This window comes from Takifugu rubripes, chromosome 4 (genome assembly GCF_901000725.2).
Source record: "Takifugu rubripes chromosome 4, fTakRub1.2, whole genome shotgun sequence".
In the NCBI taxonomy this organism is placed as follows: Eukaryota; Metazoa; Chordata; class Actinopteri; order Tetraodontiformes; family Tetraodontidae; genus Takifugu; species Takifugu rubripes.
The window spans coordinates 14,923,261-14,938,218 of record NC_042288.1 but is presented as its reverse complement, the minus strand read 5'-3'; the positions used below and the strand labels follow the sequence as shown (position 1 = coordinate 14,938,218).

General features: G+C 46.6%; 1 protein-coding gene across 2 annotated transcripts in view; it reads left to right on the top strand.

Annotated features, from left to right (window-relative positions):
- The window catches only part of mcu (mitochondrial calcium uniporter), a 38,403-nt gene that overhangs the window by 945 nt on the left and 22,500 nt on the right, over window positions 1–14,958 (top strand). The window lies entirely within an intron of this gene.

Below are 14,958 nucleotides of genomic sequence, written 5' to 3'. Positions count from 1 at the left end.
GTGTGTGTGTGTGTGTGTGTGTGTGTGTGTGTGTGTGTGTGCAGATGGAGAGAAACACACTTTCTGCTTATTCACACACAGAGTGAACTGAAACATGGAAGTATAGACTGGGATGATGTCAGAACCTCCAGCCAGCCTGCCATTCCTCCCCTCCCCGTGGGTGTTTCCCCATTCAGCTGGGAGATCCTGGGTTTTCCTGCAGGCTGATGCGGGTCGTTTATGCTGCCACAGCAGCTCCCGTCACAGCCACACGGCTCGGAGTCAAATGAAGGCAATTACACTTCCGAAAGTGGGACTACGGCAGTTGTGCAGCGGCTGAGCTTCCCACAAAGGGGAGGTGAAGCAGCGGATGGACTTGAATATGTAAGAATGAGGAAGTCGATGCAGCTCGGGGGAGATCAGGCCCCCCCTCGCCCAATGTTTCTTTGTCTCACTCGCAGTTTGCTCCCTTCTTGCTTTCCACAAACACACCTTCCCGTTGCCAGGGGCCTTGTTAAATTAAGTGAGGTTGTCCTTCCTGCAAAACAAGCCACCTTGGAGGTTAAGTGGCTGTCGGAATAGACTCGTCTGGCCCGGTGCTGAGCCCCTCCGCCGTTGACCATTTCAGCAGATTACATTTACATGGAGTGGAACTGCTCCGATCTCGTCTAAAATAAGCGCGCCCGTTTAAACCCTGAGTGGTTTTAGAGAGTGAGTCTCGCCAGTGTCAGTCTTAATGCAGTTTCATCCCGTTTCAGTTTGCTCAGGTTGTGTTTTCCGCTCATATTCCGCCGTCCTCTGGAAGCGGCGCCACTGCAGCTCTGAACGCAGGCCTGTCAAACGCAGACAGCCCTGCTTTTGTGTCCAGGAGCGGCGAGGGAAGTCTTTTTTATTTTTAATTTTCTAGATGTAAAGTGCGTTACAGTCAAGGCTCTGCCCTCCCAACACTCCAGGTCCCGGACCGATGCGGCGAACAGGTTTGCGGCCTTGGCCGCTGCTTCGGATGGCGTTGACATGACGGGTCAACGACACGGGTCACATTTAAGTTAAATGGCAGATTACTGCTGAGTCATCCGTCCTGAAGCGTGAGGGGAGTTGCAGCACCAGGCCTTGTAAAAGGGTTTATTGGTGTCAAGAGCAGAGATTTTGGATATTACAGTCGTGTTATGGTTCTGAAGGGGCCTGAAGCTTCAGGGTGAGACATCAGATCCTGTTTTCTTCATTGTGTGTCTGTTAAATCCGAGCAGGGTGGTGCTTTTGTCTTTCAGGCGAGAGGGGGTCAAAGACCACTTCTGACTCTTAATCCAATCAGTCTTGGAATAAACTCATTTATCCCCGCTGCCTTCTTGAGCAAAGTGCCAAAGTTATCCGGATTAGCACGATAAGGGAGTGACTGTCGACTTTGTGGTCTGTGGCAAAAGTGATAAGACGGTTGAATGATTGATCAAGCAGCTGGTTTCTTTAATGTGATCCTGCTGTTTGCAGACAAACAAGCTGGGCGATATTGCATAAAGCACGTGTGAGGGATGGAAGATCGGACATGGAATGAAAAATAAACTGTCGTTCCCATGATGGAGGACAATTAAAGTCTGATGATTGATGTTTGCTATAAAGGTAGTTCGGGAGGCGGCCGCGATTGGCTGTTCCCAGATCTTATCATGTTTTTCTGGTACCTTCACTGAAATAGAGTCTTAATAATGTCTGGTCAGCCCAGCTGTGGTGTTTCATCTCTTCATTGATATTGAATTTCTATCTGTGCACTGGGGCAATTTTAATGGACATGAAGTGCAATTTACAGGTTTTTCCTTGGCGATTGTGGAAAATGATCCCTTTCCCAGCAGGGTTCCATACGTCCACGCCAGGTAATGTGAGAGGATTGAGTTTCAGCCAAAGTCAATGGTATTGTTATAGAAATGGTTGTTGCATGGATACGTAAACCATTCACGCTCGTGCTGTTGTGCCGTCTGGCTCCACAACAACAGAGCGCATAAATGAAATCAGCTAATGAAAATTTTTGCAATTGATGACGCATTCGTAATAAAATGCAAATTGTTCTGTACACTTCTTATGTCTGTGATCAATAATCATTCAGAAAATAATAACAAGTCAGTTGTGTTGCATCTGAACCTGAAATCCGGAAGTGCGTTGTGCTGCTGTACAGTGTTGTAAAGGAACAAGGAACTAGAATGAAGGTGTGATGGGTATTAAAACATTAGTAGCAAGTATGTTTCTAAAGAACTACCTCCTGAGGTTTGGCTTTAAAAGCAGGAGTTTCTTTTCTGTTTGCTCTTGTTTATTTGCTTTTTCACAGGGTAAAAAAAAAAAAAGGTAAGAGGTGGACCTGGAATACAAATCTTTTCAGCAGCGCAATATATCAAACCGTTTGTTAAATTGGGTTTCAAACTGTTATTTTCTTTAAAAGATTAGCTTTGATTCTCACAACTGGCATTTCAGGTTCCTGTTTTTCCAAACTAGTTTCAGAACCGGGTGTCACTGCCTCTGGTCTTTAACGACGAGTCTTTTTTTTTGTCTTTGCCATTGCGTGAAATGAAATAGCAAGTGTTCGCTGTCACCATTGTAGCGCGGCAACACGCTCGTGGCTTTAGTCGACAGCTCGTGTCGACGCGGCGATCACTCCTGTGATGTCATATCCTGCTTAGACTATCCGTCACTGGGATTCTACGTCAACAGTGAGATAAGCTGTGTTTTATTGTGTAGCGTCTTAAATACACCAGAGGACAAACAGAATTGTATGCATTCTATAACAGTGTTTTTTCCAGGTAATTTGGTTACCGAGCGACTGAAGTCCTCCCTGTTCCTCTGCAGACCTGAACCAGTCCGTGTCCTCCTTCCCCTGCACTTTAATTTCCCTTTGCTCTCAGCAGAAACCTTTCACACACTCCCCAGCTATTTGCCCCATGGTCAGAATAACTGTCCTGCAGGGTGGATTGCTTCTGTGTCAGGCACTTAGGCATGCCCCCCACATTTACCCTCAAGAGCCTCATGTTCTTGTGCTCATCAGAGGTGTTTTTCTCTGTTGGGTGAGACTGTTGTGATGAATTCACTAGTTCTCCCATGAGGGGGGGTTTCACCCGTGAAGTGTAAAAGGACTCGTGAACCTCTGCTGTGTGCCTAGACTAATTAGCTGCCTCCCGTGTTTCTGTGTGGCCCAGCATGTGTGAAAGGGACATTAAACTAGGCCAACGTGTAACCTGATGATAAATGGCGCCGTGTTTGGTTCCCTCTCCCCGCTCTGGGATGCTGGGTTGGTCGGCGTCCTCTGCCAGGAGGGCAGGTGCAGCTGCCGAAGGTGCAGCTGAAGGTCATGGCTTCATTTTTTTTCGTGCACCCTAACGAGCAGCATGAATGAAACCAGGCGGATTTATCTTGATTGAAGGCGTGGACGGTAAATCTTGTTGTTTTTTTTTAAAAAAGCACCACACTTAGTGGGTCGGTGAGTCCCAGCTGAAGAGCTGTCTTCTGCCATCTCGGGTTGCCGGTGTCATTTACAAGGTCTGTCAGTAGCAACCAGGAGGTTTCCCATCCTGGCAAAAGAATTAGCCTCTTCCTGCCGACACCCTCGAGAGGAGGATCCAGATGCTGCGGCTTCAGTTGTGAAGCAGCAGGACGTGCAGTATCTATACCCCATCACTGTAGGATGAAGTCTCCTGCTTTGTTTCTGTTGCTGATGGCTATTTTGGAAAGCATCCTTTTATCTGTATGCCTGTGTTTAGTGTTGTGTGAAATGCTTAGGGGCAGTGGCAACATTGGTCGGTTAAATCGTGGGGCAGAGGGCCCTGAAAATGGAATAACTTTAATTACAAATGGTCACGATGTGAATATGTATGCTAATGTCTCCTTTCCTTTGGCTCCATGGATCTCATTACAAAATTTACCACGTGAGAGGCAGATGAGATGCATCAGCCCTCCGTGAACCCATCTCGATTGCCTTCCAGAGCTAGATTTGACCCATTAAGTTAGAAGGAACATAGGACAAGTTTTCTCCCTCCAAGACATTCTGGGTTTTTGCAAAATCTCATGCTAAAATTAATACAAGGAGCTAAAGTGCAGCCGTTATACTAGTGCAGAATTAAACTTGTGTTGTGCTGGTTATTATTACTGGAGATATCTGGACTCTTCAGACCTTTACCCAGAGGTAAACCCCTCACTCCACATTAAATATGTGTCTGTTAATGGAATTGAAAACGCATTATAGCACGCACGGCTTCTCCACAATAGCGGTGTGTCAGAGCTGCAGATCCCTGAATCAGTCTACCCCATCATGCTCCCACTCATGTGCTGCTGCTTTATTGAATTGAAACCATCTGCCAGATCCACAAATTACGACTGAGCAGCGAAAAAATAGAAAAACAATCTTATTGGAGCAGCCAGAGCGAGTCGAGCAAAGAGGGGCACGAGTGCTGACGCTCATCCCGTCAACGGCGAAGCTGCGCATAATTGAAATCGTTGCTAGCGTTGCTGCTTTAATGGCTGGTGGTGGTACAAAGGAAAGATGGGATTGCGTGTGAGGGTTCCCTTGACCCCAGGCTCACCTCCTGCACAGAAGAGAAATGAGGCAACAAGGGCCGCTGCTCATCGTTGCCCCCCCTCTTACTGCCAGCAGAGCTGCCAGCATCACTGTGTCTGTCTAACATGAGCCCCATCAGCCCAACATTAGCCTCTTTCCAGCAAAACTGCACTTGCATGCGATAATTAAAACAACTCATTCAAATGAGCAATTTTAGGTTTTGCAGCTACTTTCAGAAACGCAAAAAAATACAACAATGGCTGAAATTTTAGTACCCTTCTAATAAACAAGTGGCGTGTATGTTGGTGAAATAGGAGCTTTGAAGGGCCCCGACATGTGATTAGGATGTAATTGCTCTGTCAATAATTTATATGTTGGTCCAAGTTGTCTGAGAAGGGAATGAGTAATCCATTACTGGGTTGTTAATGTCAAAGTTCTGCCCCATTGAGTTATGGTTTAAACTAAATCTGCTTTTTAAACATTGAAAGAATATGAATCATATTTCATTTTAAGGAGGAACGTCTGAAAAGCTAAACATGCTCAGTGCACGCGGTTTGACGAGCCCGTCGCACTCTTCTGTCCCACTGCTTTGACATCGGACCGGCGTCTGCTCTGATGGCTGCACTGCTGCAGGCAGAGCTGCATCCATTTCAGAGCGGGTCCGCAAGTGTTGGGTCACAGTCGCGGCTTTGGCCGTCACGGCTAAACGGGATGCACGGCGAGCGGTGGCATTATTCGTGCGTCGAGGTCATTGTGGCTGGGAGACGTCTGCGCTGACTCGGGAGGACTTGTGTGTTTATGGCAGATTATTGGGGCGCCAGGCCAGGCCCGCCGCTGCCTTTCGCTCCTTTTTCTTTTAATTTCTCCAGCCCACCCTGGGTTTTTGGCATTCATGACTGTGGTTTATGCAGATTTAACAGCTATAATGAGCACTTTTCAGTCATTCTTTTCATACATTGTACTTGAGCACAACTGGTGTCAAATGTTTGCAGGGATGTTAAAATTAATTACATTGTTCATTTATCTGTGCAGTATAACTGGACCAATGAGTGGTTTATGTATGAGAATTTTGCTTTACATCTCTATCGGAAGATCATGTTTTGAAAGACAAATACAGTAATATTGTTCTTTCCCAGGAACCTTTATTGATTGTGTCCTCTAAGAGAAAATTTAAGAAAATCAATGATGTCCTCTGTCACTCGGTGACCTCTTGTTTGACTGGAAGCTCTGGATTCTTAAACAATGATTGTTTCTGTGGCTGCGGTTCAGTGACGGCACTTAAGCCGCCGCGCGTTGCTCTGTGATGGCGACGGGTCCGAAAGGGTCACGTGGATGTCCGTCACCCATGAGGACAGACTCGGCCTCCGTTCTTATCCTCCACTGTCCTGTTTCCCTCAGGTTTGCGTGACCTCGCTGTCTCTGTTTTCTCCATCATCGTTTCTCTTCTGCAAATGAGAATTCTTGAGCTTTCGCTCTGGTCTATTTACTCCCTTCAACGGAAAGGACTGAAGCTCGGCCCAACGATGGACTCCAAACCTCGACTCTGAGTTCATTTCCTTTATTGAAGCAATCTGCTGGAACACGGAGGCGAGTCAAACAGGTCACAACAAGCCCCATCATCAGTCATCCTCAAGTCCTGGGTGTGTTTTATGTCTTCCTGTTTACTGTCTTTTCTCAGCAGTTAAGGCTTATTTAATCTTTGCTTTTCATTAAGTCCTTTGTCAGCACTGGTTGATCAATAGGTGGAGACGGGCGCGATTGCCACGTCTCCTTCAGAGAGCTTGGCCATGTGTCCACGAAGGGGCTGGGGAGGGTGAGATGTGTGATTGGGTGCAGTGAAGTCTGCATTATTGCTGTCTCAGCACCATGGGGCCTCGTTCCCATTAACAAGTCATCCAAGTAGTGTTCTGTGTGTCTCTGAGAGTAGGAGGTGTTGACCACAGAATCGTATTAGAGCAAAGTAACGAGGCCTGGGAATTATGGCCAAACTACCATGTTACAGGTTTGAAACTACAGGACGTACATGTTACATCCAGGTCTGCTGGATCTCACTTAGATTCAAAATCATGCAGCTGTGCCACTGCTCATTTTAAACAAGGTGATTTTAGATTTGGATTTAACATAGAAATCCCAATTTTAAGGCTATCTAATGGAACACCATATGATTTATTTTCATATTTGCATAAGGGCAGCTCCTTGGTGCAGTAGTTGGCACTTCCACTTTCCAAAGACATGCATTTGGGGAATTGGGGACTCTAAATTGAGCTAAGGTGATTGTGAATGATTTTTTTGTGGTATGTGGCCACTTCTCCAGGGTGTAGCCCACCTTTCGCCTGAAGGCAGCTGCACCAGGCTCCAGCCTGAAGTCAAAAGACAGCACAGATGGACACCTTTGAAGGTGTTACAGCATTTAAAACAGGACTCTGATACCAAAATACAATATAATAACCTCCAGAATGGAAGACTTCATGATACCCACCATCTATAATCCTGTGGTGTAACTGCACAGTTTGTCCTCTCCAATATGTGGACTCGATATTCACACCTTCTGAAATTCAATTACGTGAGTTTTGGGCTGCTGTAATTACAGCAACGGTTACGCTTGTATATCACACTAGCAAACACACAGAGCATCTCAGCCCAGTTATAATGAGGACAGATTTGACCCCAGGATGAAAATCTGTGTGTTTTTATCATCATATAATGGCTTTGTTTGTTTGTTTTTTGTTTGCTTGTTTTGTTGTGTTGGTATTATCATAGCTGCCTTTCCCCCCTTAACGTGTGAAGAAATGACCCCAGGTTCTAATGATCTATTATAGATCCACTGGCACAGAACAACTGAATTCTAGTTTAATAGTCTTCTTACACATAATAATTTGCAGCGAATCTCTTACGGGAACTCAATAATGAGGCTATCCATCATTTTTTGGTCTGTACATTCTGATGCTGTAGCCTGTGTAATAAAGAGCTGTTGTGTGTTCTTGTGTGTGAAGGTCAGTTTGGAGATCATGAGAGCGTAGGAGTGATGCAGTCGTGTCTGGTTCAAGATAAGTGTCAAGAGCAGCACAACAAAGGCTCCAAAGACGGCGTTTCGGCAAAAATACAGCAATTAAGTGCTGTGTTTGTGTGCACCGGCTCGGGTGCTTGGTTATTAATTACAGAAGGCACATTTTACTCATAAATAAACATTAACTTTTTAATCTCGGACTCCAGTGGAGCCACTTTAAAGAGCTCGTAATCCCATTAAGGATTCACGGAATACTCAACCTTCTCCTTTCAAGATCGGGGTGAACGTTCCATCCGCCTCTGTCCTCTCATCGACTTCCTTTTCTTCTGATTGGTCAGTGAGCTCAGGGAGGAACAGTCCAACCGAGTCAGCTGACACCACCTGAACTAGTTCTAGTCTAGGAACGAAAACAAAATTACAACTGAAGCAGCAGCACACGCCTGCACACACGCCTGCACACACGCCTGCACACACGCCTGCACACACGCCTGCACACACGCCTGCACACACGCCTGCACACACGCCTCAACACTTGCACGTATGCAACACTGTTCTCCATGGTTCTATCGTACCATGTCAGTAATTCAGAAAAATACATGTCTTTATGTCCAAAAGACTGCTTCATTGAGTTTATTTATTGTTTATTGACGTTCATCTTCCAATTACTGTTTGGCGTTAATTAAACAGATGTTTGCACCAACCAATTGGCTAATTAGCACCATCAGCAGGACCCCGCAGCGTTGTCAGATTGTCGTTTTCCCTCATCCTGATGCGCTGACGGAGCCGCTGATTGGCAGCATAGAGACACATGGAGAAAACAAGTATTTTCCTTCCCATTCACGCATGTCCGCATACACACTCTCACCTTGACCGATGTGGCGGAAGAAGCTGTTGACCTCAGTAACGCTTGAGGTTTCTCATCCTCATTCCACACACGGTGGTCCAAAAGCAGCGCGCCAGTCCCTCGACCTTCCGTCAGAGAAGATGAGCGGTGACCTGGCTGCATACCATCCTCCAAACATGCAAATCCGTGTGTGTTCAAGAGCCAGTTGTGCTATAATAACATGCTGTGTAGAGCTGCTTTCCAAGTTGTTTTGTGCGGACGCTAACAAAGGTGTGAGTGCAAAGACTCGACGCAGGGCTGGGGGCCTTGGCATTTCATTTCTCATCCTTTTGCAGGTTACTCGATGTCCACCAGCCCAAAAACGGGATTGATGAGATGGCCGATGCATTTCCTTTGAGATGGAAGACTGAGTTTTCCTCTGACAAAAAACCCTCTGGTGTTGCCGCAGCGGTCGTGTTTGTCACCGTCTGATGCAGCAACACGAACTGAGCTGTGAATGTGAAGCATCTCTCAGCTTAAAATGCAAATAATGCTAAAGTCTGTAGCGCTTTCCCACCATTTTCTGTCTTTCTGTGCTTCGATCCCCGAGTGGTGTGTTACAGTTTTGGGTGGGAACACACACAACTGGGCCTCCCTCGCTCGGTGATGTCAGAACCGTCGGTCCTTATTCACGAGTTGCCGTGATGTCACTGTCAACGTTCACGCCGAGGCACCGAACCAAAACAGGGAATTCTGAATTTCCCTGTGCTGTTCTCTATTTTACATTTCTCCCCTTAATGTTTCTCTTGTTCTTACTGGGGGAAATTCTACCTGTATACAGAGAAATGCAGAGATCGGGCGTCAGTCTGGCTGATTTCCCAGGGAAAGTATTCCAAGAGTGAGGAGAAGTGAGGAGCTGAGCTGAGCATCAGTGGATCACTGATGTACCTCCAGCTGAGCTTTCAACTCTTTCCCAGCCTGCATCCCGAGGGAAATCCTTTGTAAATCCCAACAAGGATGTAGCCTGAATGGAAGGAGAAGTCTGCAGAGGAGGATGAATGATAAGTTCGGGGGGGGGGATTAGGTAGTAGGTATCGCTCAAATAAACAATTTGGCATTTAAGATATTTAAAAAGAAAGAATTCCCTGTAGCTAAGTAGATGTTGCAGGTTATTGTAGCTTCTCAAAGGTCCTGGCGCTCCTGTTGCCTGGGTTACCCGCTGAAACAGAGAATCAAAGGTTATGTCATTGCAGCAGGATATGAGCAGCGCAGCGCTAGTTTCCATTCAGCTTCTTTTCATAAGTCATGCGCAGGAATGGGTATCACACCAGACTAGAATGGTTTCCTTCCTCCATTTATTTTTGGTTCCAACCTCCGCCACATTTTGTGCTCAGCTGTTCTATTCTAACTCACCGGAGTTAGTTTGTGCGTCAGCGTAGGTGGGTTTTAACAGTTACTGCAGCCTTAAATCGACTGAATTTGGGGGCTTTCATGAATCTTTTCATGCCTAGTGTCTTTGTACTGGCCAGTGTAAAGCTGACATCAGCACAGTGGTCTCTTGAAGTTGGAGAGGGGGTACTCGGGTTAATCTCGAGTGCGCTAACAAGCAACGGACAGAAAGTACAAAAAAACCCTTCAGTCAAGTGATGTTGAGGCCGTGCTTGGTGTATAATAAACCATGATGGATTCTGATGGTAATTAAAATATTTCAAAAAATATGTGCTACGTGGTGTGAGTTTCACCTTCTCGATGATGCTTCTGTAGCCATTTTCACACTAGTGTACTCTATTGTTGGTAGCAGCCCTTTATCTTTACTGTCCTTATGCTGTCATTTGTGGTTTGACATATTGTGATTTGGAAAGGTCATTGTTACAGCATAATTAGCAGTAGCGTGGTTTACATGGGCCGAGAGCTGCGCTGGAAATTCCCTGAATTTCATACTGGGTACTGCGACTTCTGTGTGATGTTGGTATATCTGTCTTGTCTTGTAGGCCTGTGCCATTATGTTTATTTAGCACATTGAATATACATCCAATATTGACTTTTTTTGGACCCTGGTGCACCTCTCAGTCATAATATTCTGTTGTTATTGAATGAAGTGGACAGTTAAGCTTCTTGTATGTACTGAACAAGCTAACCAGCTTTGTAAAGCTCATTTTAACCAGGCCCATAAAAATTCAGGTTCATGGTTGAATTGAACAAGGACAGGCTCAACGTGGAATCGAAGCTGAGAAGGCATGAGGGAAAAATGGTGGGTCAAATAGCAGGTCGGGCTATTTGTGGCGTTCACAGTTGCTGTTGGTTCGCTCTTTGTTATGGCTACAGCACAGACACAAAGAGCAGATATCTCTCTCTTAGCTTGTTTTTTCTCCTCTCTGAGGCAGATGATGTTCACCACTCTCACACATGCGTCTCAGCTTCCACCCCCTCACACCTCCGCTTCTACTGGGTACCCCTGATCACTAGCGTGAGCGGCACGTGTGAAGACATGCGTGCCTTTTATGTGAGATTAATCGCACTCCATGCAACCATCTCTCACCCTGTCAGTGCAGTGTCTTTCGAATAGCGAGCCGATTATCGGGTTTGTCGGCTCTGATGTCCTTGACAAGGCTTTTGGAACAAAGACGAGGCGTGATCACGTAAACCCTGTCTGATTTTGAGGTTTCCAGAACGTTCCAGCTCTCTCTCTGTTTGTACTCTTTTTACTTTGGGTAAAACCCGAGGCTGCACATCAGAAATTGTATTTGTAGATTGAGGATTACTTGCCAGCCCGTTTATATTGGTCTCCCTGCTGCATGAGCGGAACCACCCACTGTCTAAGATTTTATGCGATTCTTTGTCCCCGAGAAACCTGGGGAAGGAGGTACCGTGTTGCTGTACTCCATTATGAATGAGGGCGATTTGTAGCCCGCCCATTCATCTCTGATGCAGCCGGAGACGCTGCCAGCTTCCCTCCATGCAGACTCCGCCTTCCTGACCCTGCTTTTGCTCGGTGGGCGGTGTGTGCGCAACCCACGTAAAGCAGCAGCTAAAGCAGAGGGCTGCGTAGGGATGCGCGCACGTGGGCTCTTGATAAATGAAGATGTCATCGCGTGACCACACAGCTCTCCCACCTTCAGTTCCGATTATATTGGCTTGAAGGAGCCCCACGACGTGGCTCAGCTCATTTCTCCATCCAGCCCTGTAGGAGCGCGAAACAAAGACGCACACGTGCACAGAAATGTCCTTGAGAGAGGAAGTGAATTCACTGCCCACCCTGCTGATGTGCAGCTCCTCGGTTTTTCTGTCTGTCGTGAACAAAACCCCTGTAACTGGATCAATTCTCCTCAGCCGTTAAAGACTTTGGTTGGAGAGCGGTCATTCAGCCTCACCGGTGGCTGCAGACACTGGTAACAGGCTGCTCTTAATGTGCTGGGAATTTCATTAAACTCTCCTCATCCTCTCTTATCTCATGTGCCTCATCTATCTGCTTAGTGGCCTGTGATTGGCTGCAGTTCGCCCTCCTTCAGCCCCCTCTTCTCCACCCTGGGGCGGGCAGCCTTACCCTGGCTAGCACAGGAGATGGAGAGGGGACGGGTGAGCATGGCGGGACTGACAACGGAGGGGGAAAGATAAGAGGATGGAAAAATACCCAGATCAGAGTTAAATTTCGCGATAAGTGATGCAGTGTCATTGAATATCTCAAGATCGGGTCGCGGGAAATCAATCGGGGAGGGTCCGCGCGTCAGTCCGTGCACCGCAATATTTGGCCGCTGTAGGTATTCGTGCCATTGGGTTAAAATTAGCTGCCTTCTTTCTCTGTAGGATGTTTTCCCATCTACCATCTGCTGTACCAGTTAACTCCATTAAATGGGAACAATCGGCATCCTCACTTACTTGTCTCTGATTAATTATCTCTCAGCAGCTCCTCCGACCACAGGGCGACATGTGATCTGCTGCCTGAATGCACAGACGCAGACGCACGCCCGCGGCCGGCCTCTCTGTCGCCTTAGCTCTGCAGCTGAAGACTCGGCGCGGAGCTGAAACCGCGGGCGTTATTTTCACCACACACTTCCGCACGCAGTTCAAAGCTTTTTGTTTTCAAAAATAATGCGGTTGTGCGAAATTTCGTACAACTGGTTTTTATGAAAGCAAAACGATGTGTTGATTTGTTTTGGAAAGCTATGGAAGAGCTCTGGCTCAGCTCTTTTTTTCCTTTTAAAGCTTGAAACGCTGCCTGTGTTTGGAAGTCCCCTGACCTTGCAAGGCAGAGTTTAGAACGCACAGTTTTGGCATGCCCACGTGTCTGTTTCACCGCTGTGCCACAAGTTGCTTGACTTAGCATGTGCAACATCCTAAACAAACTATTAGTCAGACAGCTGTGAGACAGCCTCATAAGGAGAATGCCTCTTCAGTAATCGGAGCTGCTGATGATCTCGACCGTTTGGGCACGGAATCTACCGAGGTGATGGAGAGCAGGAGCACGACGCCGTCTGGGAGCCGCGGTAGACGCGTCGGGGCGTCTCCCCACAGGTCAGCCTGTGCTCGGGTGTCATGAACAGCAGCCTGACAACATGTGAAGCATGTCGGATAGCAAAAAGGCCTGATTGCTAAAGGCTGAGAGGACCGCTGGGCCCTCGAGCTTTAGGTCTGGTGTGCGTGCGATTGGGGGAGATTGATCCCCCGGGGCCGGCTGCGAGCTCATAACGTGGCGTGTCATAAGTCAGGCATGGAATCGATATGTGGAAGGCGAAGGGTCCTTCCGGTGCCGCGCCACTCAGAAAGTGCGGGTGGTAAATGGTTGTGGTCTCTGAAATGTAGTGGTGAAACTCACGGTCGGTGCGTCCAAACCAAAATCTACTTGCTCATAGCAAAAGACAGATTTGAAGGTTAGGACTAGGCACCGACTTCTCATTTCTCTGGAAAATTAAATAAAGGCAGGGACAGTGAAGCCTCTGTTTCACAGGGGACGCTCAGACGTACGTGGGGCCTATAGGGATGAACAGACACTTCATTTAAGGCACCATTTTGGCCTGGTTTTACATTGATTTAAAAAAACATAATTAGCCTAATCTAAAAAGGTATTTCCTGCTCGGGTGGAGCTTCATCATTCATGTTGCAGTCTCATGGTAATAATTTTGTAATAGCAACTTTTTTATTGCTCCCACACAGATAACTCTTTAACTCATTGGAATTCCCGGATCTGCCTGTAATGATCAGAAGCTGCTGCTCTTCTCAGCGTCTGATAGCGTTTCTGGTTTGTTTCTGGACACCCCTGTTTGCAGCTGCTGTTTTTCAGGTCGGGAGAATAAAGTGGTGTGTTTGAGGCGCCACAATCGTTCTGTGCGGACGGGGTCGGTATCTTGTGAGAGCAGCTGCTCTCTGTGGCCATCTAATCAACAGAAATAGCCTGCGCCTCCTCTCCCGCCCCTGGTCCGCACACCTCGGAGGTCAACTCAACTTCCTGCTTCCGCCTGTTCCCAGCAGCAATGAGTTGTAAAATTTGCTGTGTATTTTTGCATTCCTTTTTATCTGTTAATTATTTCTATTTAGTTCAAAATTCTCTTCTCATTCGCCTTTGTTCCTTCTTTGTTTCACCGTGCACATAAATGTGACTGACGGGGAACCTTCCAGAAGTAATCGTGAGCCACGTGTTACTAACAAATCACTCTTGGCTCTGGTCTCAAACCGCTGGGAATCTTTGAATACGATTTGAATATTTACGCAGCCTCCATGTCATCCAGAACGCACGGGTTCCATAGTGAAGATCACAATCATCACAATCAGAGGTGTAAAAGAACAATTCACCATCTTTATTAAACATTACAGCAGAGTTGAAGTTCAGTGATGCCACACTGTCTATAATGGGCTTCAGCAGTTATTTATAGTTGTGTTTATGTGTGACGATAGTGGGGGGGGGCTGTTGACGGAGGCTTCAGCTCGGGGGGGAAAAGCTGTTCCTCAGTCTGTTACCTTGACTGTCGTTGGTGCTCTGTCTTTTTCCAGATGGAGAGAGGACAAACAGCTAGTGTTCTGGGTGTGTTGTGCCGGTGCTGATAATGCAGGCTGTCAGCAGTCATTACTATTTCCAACCGTCGCCAACCCCAGTTGGGGCAGATTTAACCGTTACATCACCACATGCTTGCTGCTTTATCCTCCCAGGTCTGTTCTGCTCCCCATATTTCTGCTGGGAGAGCAGCGAGGTCATACTGGAATTTCCTGTATAGTCTCATTAAGTTAGTTAAACAGGAGTAAGTGCATCCATTCTTGTTGTCTTCCTTTTCTGATGTGACCAAGGTGTTTTTTTGACATGTCTCTACTGTCAGCAGTGAAAATAACTGTGTGACATCTTTGTAAATGAGGCTGAACTGCGATGAAATACTGTATAAAGTAGGTAATTGTATGTCTTAACTGTAGAATTATTGTGTTTTTTGGAATGACACGTGAATAATAATGAAATAAATGAGGAGGGTGTGAAAAATGCATATTTTACACTGACTCTCCAAGGCCAGTTCAGGTGCACCGGCTGCGCTTATTTTTGTCTCGTTTTGGTTGAAAAGTGTCTCCCTGGTGCTGCCGAGTATTTAAAGACAGTCCCCAGCTTTTGAAATAGACAGAATAATGAAAATTAAAAACTACACT